This window comes from Myotis nattereri (assembly GCF_964212035.1).
Source record: "Myotis nattereri genome assembly, chromosome: 2".
Lineage (NCBI taxonomy): Eukaryota > Metazoa > Chordata > Mammalia > Chiroptera > Vespertilionidae > Myotis > Myotis nattereri.
In genome coordinates, this window is record NC_138076.1 from 78,832,097 (window position 1) to 78,839,110 (window position 7,014).

Genomic DNA, 7,014 nt, shown 5'->3' on the forward strand with positions numbered 1-7,014 from the left:
TACAAATTAGATGTTTGGCAGTTTCTTATAAATATAAATTTGCAGCTACCATATAATGCAGTCATTTTACTTTAAATTATTTACCAAAACGAAATTATATATATTAATGTTTATGTGTGTCCATTAATAGGTGTATGGATAGAAAAATTGTGGTGCATTTATACAAAATATATTACCTAGAAACACTAAGGAATGAATTGAATTGTTGATACCCATAACAAAATGACTAGATTTCCAAATAATTATGCTGGATGACAGAAATCAGACCAAAGAAACTGCATTCTATAGATTTCATTTGTATAAAATTTTAGAAACTTCAAGTGATTTCATAGTAAAGAAAGCATATTAGTAGTTGCCTGAAAATGGGTGTATAGGAAATCACAAAGGGGCACAAAGAAAATTGGGGAATAATGAATATGTTCATTACCTTGATTCAAAACTTTTAAAGTATTCTGTGAGATAATATATTTTAACTATGCTTACTTCTGGAAAAGTTTTAGATTTAGAGGCAAATTGCTAAGATGGAGCAAAGAGTTCCCACATACCTCAAATCCAGTTCCACCATTATTAACATATTAATGAATATAATAAATTTGTTATAATAAATGAATCAATATAAATACCTAATGTATTTTTTCTATTCCAGGTTCCTACACAGGATAAACATTATCCTTACTTATGTCTCTGTAGGCACCTTTTGGCTGTGACCCTTTCCCAGACTTTCCCTGTTTTTGATAAATGGAGACACTTGAAGGGTAATAGGTATTTTGTAGAATGTCAATCAATTGGTATGTGTCTGGTGTTCTTCTTCTGATTAGACTAGGGCTATGGTGTTTTGGGAGGAAGAATACAAAGGTAAAGTTTCATTTTCAATATGTAATGCCAAGGGTAGATAATATAAACATGAGTCTCTATTGGGAAAGTGCTAAAAAGACTAAATCCTAGTCTAAAAAGCTACAAAGAGCAATTTTACACAACGGAGCAATGCTTACATGTATATACACATAAGCATTTTTAAACATGTAAATTATTACATTGTTCAATTTCTATCCAATGGGGGTATATATATTTTTTGAAATTTAAGTGCAGACTAATTCATGCTAATTGAGAGGAAAAGAATCTTGAGTAAAATCAAAGAACATATACTAGTAGGTAGTCAGTATTTTATCAGATTCTGGCTAGTGATGGGAGGTGATTCTTCTTGCGTTTTTTGGATGTCTGCATGGATTGTCAACCTTGTTCTGGACTATTTTCCCAAGGATGTTTGTATAATAAATGAAGTAATTTGTATAACAAATGACCTTGGGAAGGTAAAGTATTTCCCTCCTAAAGAATAAACTTAAGTAATTCCTTCTACTGGTGCAAAGTTTGCCTTTTGAATCTTTTCTAACCTTGGAGTTCCTCTTCTGTAACACATACCACTATGTGTGCAGAATCACCTAGATGTCTATGCATCGTCACATGGGTCTTGGGCAACAAGGACAAACTGATGTGAACTTGAAGCTCATATCGCCTGTTGTACCATGAGCAATAAAGTCCTAGTTGCTTCTGTCAACAATTATAAAATCATAGCAGGCAGAATTTTTAGCTTGTGAGTTAAGTAAAATCTTGGACATTTTATAGTTATTGACAACAATAAACAGATACATTCTTAGAATCTCTTCTACTATATACCAAAAATATATCTTCTCTTGGCTTCATTTTATAGACAAAAACCAAGTTGTAAATAGAAATAAGATATCTACACTAATAAAAGAGAAAAATGGTAATTGGCGTACGGCAATACCTTTTTCATTGGCTAATCAGGGCTATATGCAAATTAACTGCCAACTAAGATTGGCAGTTAACTGCCAACAAGATGGCGGCTAATTTGCATATTTAGGCACAATGCAGGGAGGTGAAAGGGAAAGCAGGAAGAAGCCCCCTGCCACTGACAGTGATCTGAAAACCAGGGGGGAGCTAAGAGCTGGGGGGCAGGGCAAAGGCGGCCCCCCAGCCATGATCGGAAAATCAGGCGCCTTTGCCACCCTGGCCAGTGATAGCAGGAAGTAGGGGTGGAGCCAGCGATGGGAGCTGGGCACGGTCGAAGCTGGCAGTCCCAGGAGCTAGGGGTCCCTTGCCTGGGCCTAAAGAGAAGCCCACGATCGCGGCGCCCCCCGCTGCCACTGCAGGTCCCCGCTGCCTGGGCCGGACGCCTAGGCCAGAGGTGTTAGGCCTGGGCAGGGGCGGAGCCTGCAACTGCGGGGAGCTGGGGGTCCCCTGCCCAGGCCTGACACCTCTGCCGGAGGCCTCAGGCCTGGTCAAGGGGCCGATCCGGTGATTGGTGATCGGAGGGTGATGAGGGTCAACTCCTCTGGCTGAGGCATCAGGCCTGGGTGGGGGGCAGAGCCGGGGATTGGGGGTATGATGGTCCCCTTGCCCAGGCCTGAAGCCTGGGTCAGAGGCGTCAGGCTTGGGGGGGGGTGGAGCAAGCGATCAGAGGGAGATGGGGGTCCCCTGCCCAGGCATGATTCCTGGGCCAGAGGCCTCAGGCCTGGGCGGGGGCCAGAGCCAGTGATCGGGGGGAGATGGGGGTCCCCTGTCCAAGCCTGACACCTCTGGCGGAGGCGTCAGGTCTGGGCAAGGGGCCAATCAGGCAATCAGAGGGTGATGGGGGTCAACGCCTGAGGGCTCCCAGTATGTGAGAGGGGGCAGGCTGGGCTGAGGGACACTCTCCCCCCCACACACACACACACACCCAGTGCACGAATTTCGTGCACCGGGCCCCTAGTATATATATATAAAAAAAAAGGAAGGAAGGAAAGATAAAAGGAAGAGAAAAGAAAAAAATGACTCCATTTGTTATTTAACACCTTAAACAAAGCTAAGAAGTGCTTACCCCATCCTAGTCACTCTTCAAGATCTACAGTAGAAAAGAAAATAACTTGGTGCCATATTTATGGAGTATACTTTCTAGTTATTCATAAAGAAAACAAAAATACAGATAATTACATATACTATGTAAGAAATTAAGACAATTGGAGAGAATGTGATTAGCAGAGAGTTACATTAAATGAAGTAATAAAAATTTATTCTTAACTCAGAGACTTAATCTGGGGACATGGTTTAGTGAAAAAAGGCACTGTATTTCAGTGAAGAATCTGATATTTCTTAGTTGTGAGGTCTCTGCAAGGAGATAATCACTGTTATACCTATTGGCATTTTCTCTGATTGTAATAGGTTGATATGCTGTAAACATATTTTAACATAGTAGAGCACATATTGAAAGTTCAATATTATACCTATTAGTAATACTTTACCAGAATTCTTGTATACCAAATTTTTTTGGTAGACTAAAAGTAGACATGACCATCCTTTGCTTTTGCCTTTATTAACTGTGTATTTTTTACAAGTATCAGTGCTCTTTGATTATATCATAGGGTGTTGTGGTCAAAGTCAAGTTGTCCTTGATAAATAAGTTTCTGCAATGTTTCAGGATCATTGTTTTATAATACTACTAGAGGCCTGGTGCATGAAATTCATGCATGGGAGGGGGCGCCCCTCAGCCAGCCTGCACCCTCTCCAATTGGCACCCCTCAGGGGATGTCCAACTGACAGTTTAGGCCCGACCCCTGCAGGATCGGGCCTAAACCGGCAGTCAGACATCCCTCTCACAATCCAGAACTGCTGGTTCCTAATCACTCGCCTGGCTGCCTGATTGATGCCTAATTGCTCCCCTGCCAGCATGCTTGTCTGCAACTTTCCTCCCCTGTCATCCTGATGGTTTCCAATTGCCCTCTCCTGCTGGCCTGATTGCCCTCAACTGCCTTCCCCTGCGGGGCTAAGGAGACTGGGGGACTCTGGCTGGATGAGGCGGGCCTGAGGGGACTGGGTGCCGCCATCTTGTGGCTGTGGGTGCTGCCATCTTGTGAGGGTGTGGCAGTCAATTAGCATAGTCCCTCTTTATTAGATAAGATCTTAGGGTCATTCTTCAGATATAAGTGTAGGGGTTGGCCTTGAATAAATATTACCCTGAAGCAAATCAAGAAAACTAAATAGCCTCCTCTCTTTTACCTCAGATTTGTTTTCTTTTATGTTTTCTCTGTCTTTGGTTAAAAAAAAAAAGGGGGGGGTTATATAATTACATTTTTGCTAAGTGAACTCTGGGTTATTTAGAAATTGTTTTCTGTAGCATATAACTTAGAATTTTTGAAATAAGGATTTTATTTAATAATTCCCAGAAGTTCTTTATGTATATTAATGTCCTCAAATCACAAGATTATAATGCATATACCTCATAGTCTCATGTTCAAATCCAGGGAACTATTTCTTGTAAATTAAATACAATTTGAATACACATTCTTTATAGTAAAAAAGATTACTAGAGATTAAAAAATTGCATATTTAATTTTGGATTTAATAAACAATCTACACTAATAAAAGACAAAGATACTAATTGACCCTACCTTTGCTATGCCCATCAGCCAATCAGAAGAGTATGCAAATTAACCCAACAAAGATGGCCGTTAATTTGCATACTGCAGGCAGGGCGAGACAGCACCATCCACCGCCTGCCCCACCACCATCCGTGCCTCCCGTGTGCAACCCAGGGTGGCTGGACAGGACAGCAGTGATCCACCGCCCTCCCGGCCACCATCCGGCCCTTCCAGGGCAGCCAGGCGGGATAGAAGCGGAGACAGGAGGAAGGCAGGCAGCGGAGATGGGAGGGAGCGAGGCAGGGGAGAAGGGAGCAAAGCCCACCAAGCCTTCTCTACTGCTTCTCTCTGGCCTCAGGAAGTCCTATTCTTGCAGGAATCTTCCTGCAACGGGCCTCTAGTGTTATATAAATTATAATTTGTGATGTTATATCTTAAAAATTCAAGGTTTAAATATACTATATTCTTTGTTGAAAATTCACATTTAATTTACTCTCCTATGTTACAGGCAATGAGAATATAGTAAAACACCCACTAGATTTTCTCAGAGTCACATAAATAAGATCTATAATTTTGGCCCTTTTTTTCTTATCAAAGGCCCTCTCACCAACCTGTATTTCACAGATGTGATTTTACATTGCATTCATCAGAATCATCTCGGGTGCTTGTTGAAAATTCAGACTTCTAGGCTCCTAGATAGATATGCTAACTCTGAATTTGTGTGATGGATTTTTATTAAAGTTTGCTAGGACCTTATATGTACTTGAAATGTATACAACTATTGAATTAATGCAATAAAAGTAAAATGTCTGACCAGGCTACTAGAGTGTTTGTAATTGTAACTTAAATAAGTGAAACAAATACATAAAAATTGGTATATTTTTAGAATTTTTAATAAGCGTATTATGCCATCGGAGTACTAAATAAAAAGTTATAATGGTGGTGCCTGACTGGTGTGGCTCAATGGTTGAGCATAGACCTATGACTTAATAAAAAAGTTATAATGGCAAATAATTATATAAAAGAAAATAATTTAAGATTATTTTTTTTATAGTTTCAGTTATTTTTAGTTAAAAAAAAAAACAGCCTTTCCAAGGGCAACAAAGTGAACTGAACGTCAGGAGGAAGCAGGGTGTGGGCCTCTCATAAGCTCTTGCTCAGAAACCTGGACTTGAGGAAAGAGGGCCTCCTAGGAACTCAGGGTAACTGGCCAGCAGAGAGATGCCTTTGGTGGGTGGGGTGGAGCTGCAGTCCACATTGATCACTGGATTGGTCTGCATGGATTCTAAGGTGATATTCACCTACCAGTTGGTTGACATGATTAACACTATTATTCTTGGGGGGCATTAAATTAAGGAATGATGCATGGAGCCAAGAGAATGGCTTATGCAGTTGGATTCTGAATCACAATCAGGAAATAGTCTTTATCTGCTGCAACCATAATTTTATTTTTCTTGGAGCGAATTCAAAGGAAAGTGAGGTCATTCCGGGAGTCAATTTCATGCACAGTGCTTGGGGCCTTCAGATGAAGTTGTGCGTGAGGGTGGCGTACTGTGTGGTGGTAGGATTGTCCATGGTACTGAAGCAGTAATTTTGGGGGAACATTGGCAGGCTTAGGGATTTCTTAGAATTGGGGTCCATGGAAAAGCATGGGGCTGCAGACTGGGAGAAGGTACATTTCCATAACACAAGGAAGCCAGGTGCACTTACATCTCCATAAGAGAAGGGAGCAGCAACAAGTATATTTCCATAAGACAAGGGAACTGGAAGAAGCCAAGAAAGGTCTATATTTACAAAATAAAGAAAAAGAAGCCCTTCATTCAGAAGGAAAAGAAGAAAATCCAAGAAATGGAAGGACTATGAGGGAGGAGGGCCTTAGGAATCACTATAGAAACCAATTTGAAGGGGAATATTGACCAATCAGAGGGGATATCAGAACACAGGAACTGCAGCCTTTATAAACCATGGGGAAAAAGAACTCAGTGGGACCCTTTTCCCCCTCTCTATTTGGAAGTCCATTCTGTGGGACTCTTCCCCCTCCCCACGTGGGAGTCTGTACTTGTTCTTCAATAAATCTCCACCTTTGCTATACCACTTTCTGTCTGTGGACTCATTCTTCGATTTCGGTTGCTAAAGAATCTGGGTTCCAGTCCAAAAATTCAGTATCAATATTCTTAAAGGGAATGCCTTCTGAGTTCACCACGATGATTCCCTGCACTCCCTTCTGGCTCTGAAGTCGCTTCAGTGTCTTCTCCACCTCTGGCATCTCGGGCAGATCAGGTAGCTCTGCATCGCCAGCACTGCCCAGTCAAGATCATTTATTTTTTTTATTTTTTCAAAATATGTTTTTATTGATTTCAGAGAGAGAAAAGGAGAGGGAGAGAGAGAAAAACATCACTGATGAGAATCACTGATTGGCTGCCTCTTGCCCACCCCTAATCAGGGATGGAGCCTGTAACAGGGTGGGCATGACCAGGAATCCAATTGTGATCTCCTGGTTCATGGGTGGATGCTCTATTAATGAACCACATCAGCCAGGCTAAGATCATTTATTTTAAAAGTTATACTGCTCCTAATTATTTATTATATATATCTACCC

General features: G+C 41.3%; 1 pseudogene across 1 annotated transcript; it reads right to left on the minus strand.

Moving 5' to 3' along the window:
* Nucleotides 1-5,799: 5,799 nt before the first annotated feature.
* Nucleotides 5,800-6,681, minus strand: LOC308513755 (dynein light chain roadblock-type 1-like; annotated as a pseudogene). Its single transcript has 2 exons — nt 6,587-6,681; nt 5,800-5,994 (listed from the first exon to the last, which is right to left on the minus strand). The product of its transcript is annotated as a dynein light chain roadblock-type 1-like (transcript).
* Nucleotides 6,682-7,014: the final 333 nt, after the last annotated feature.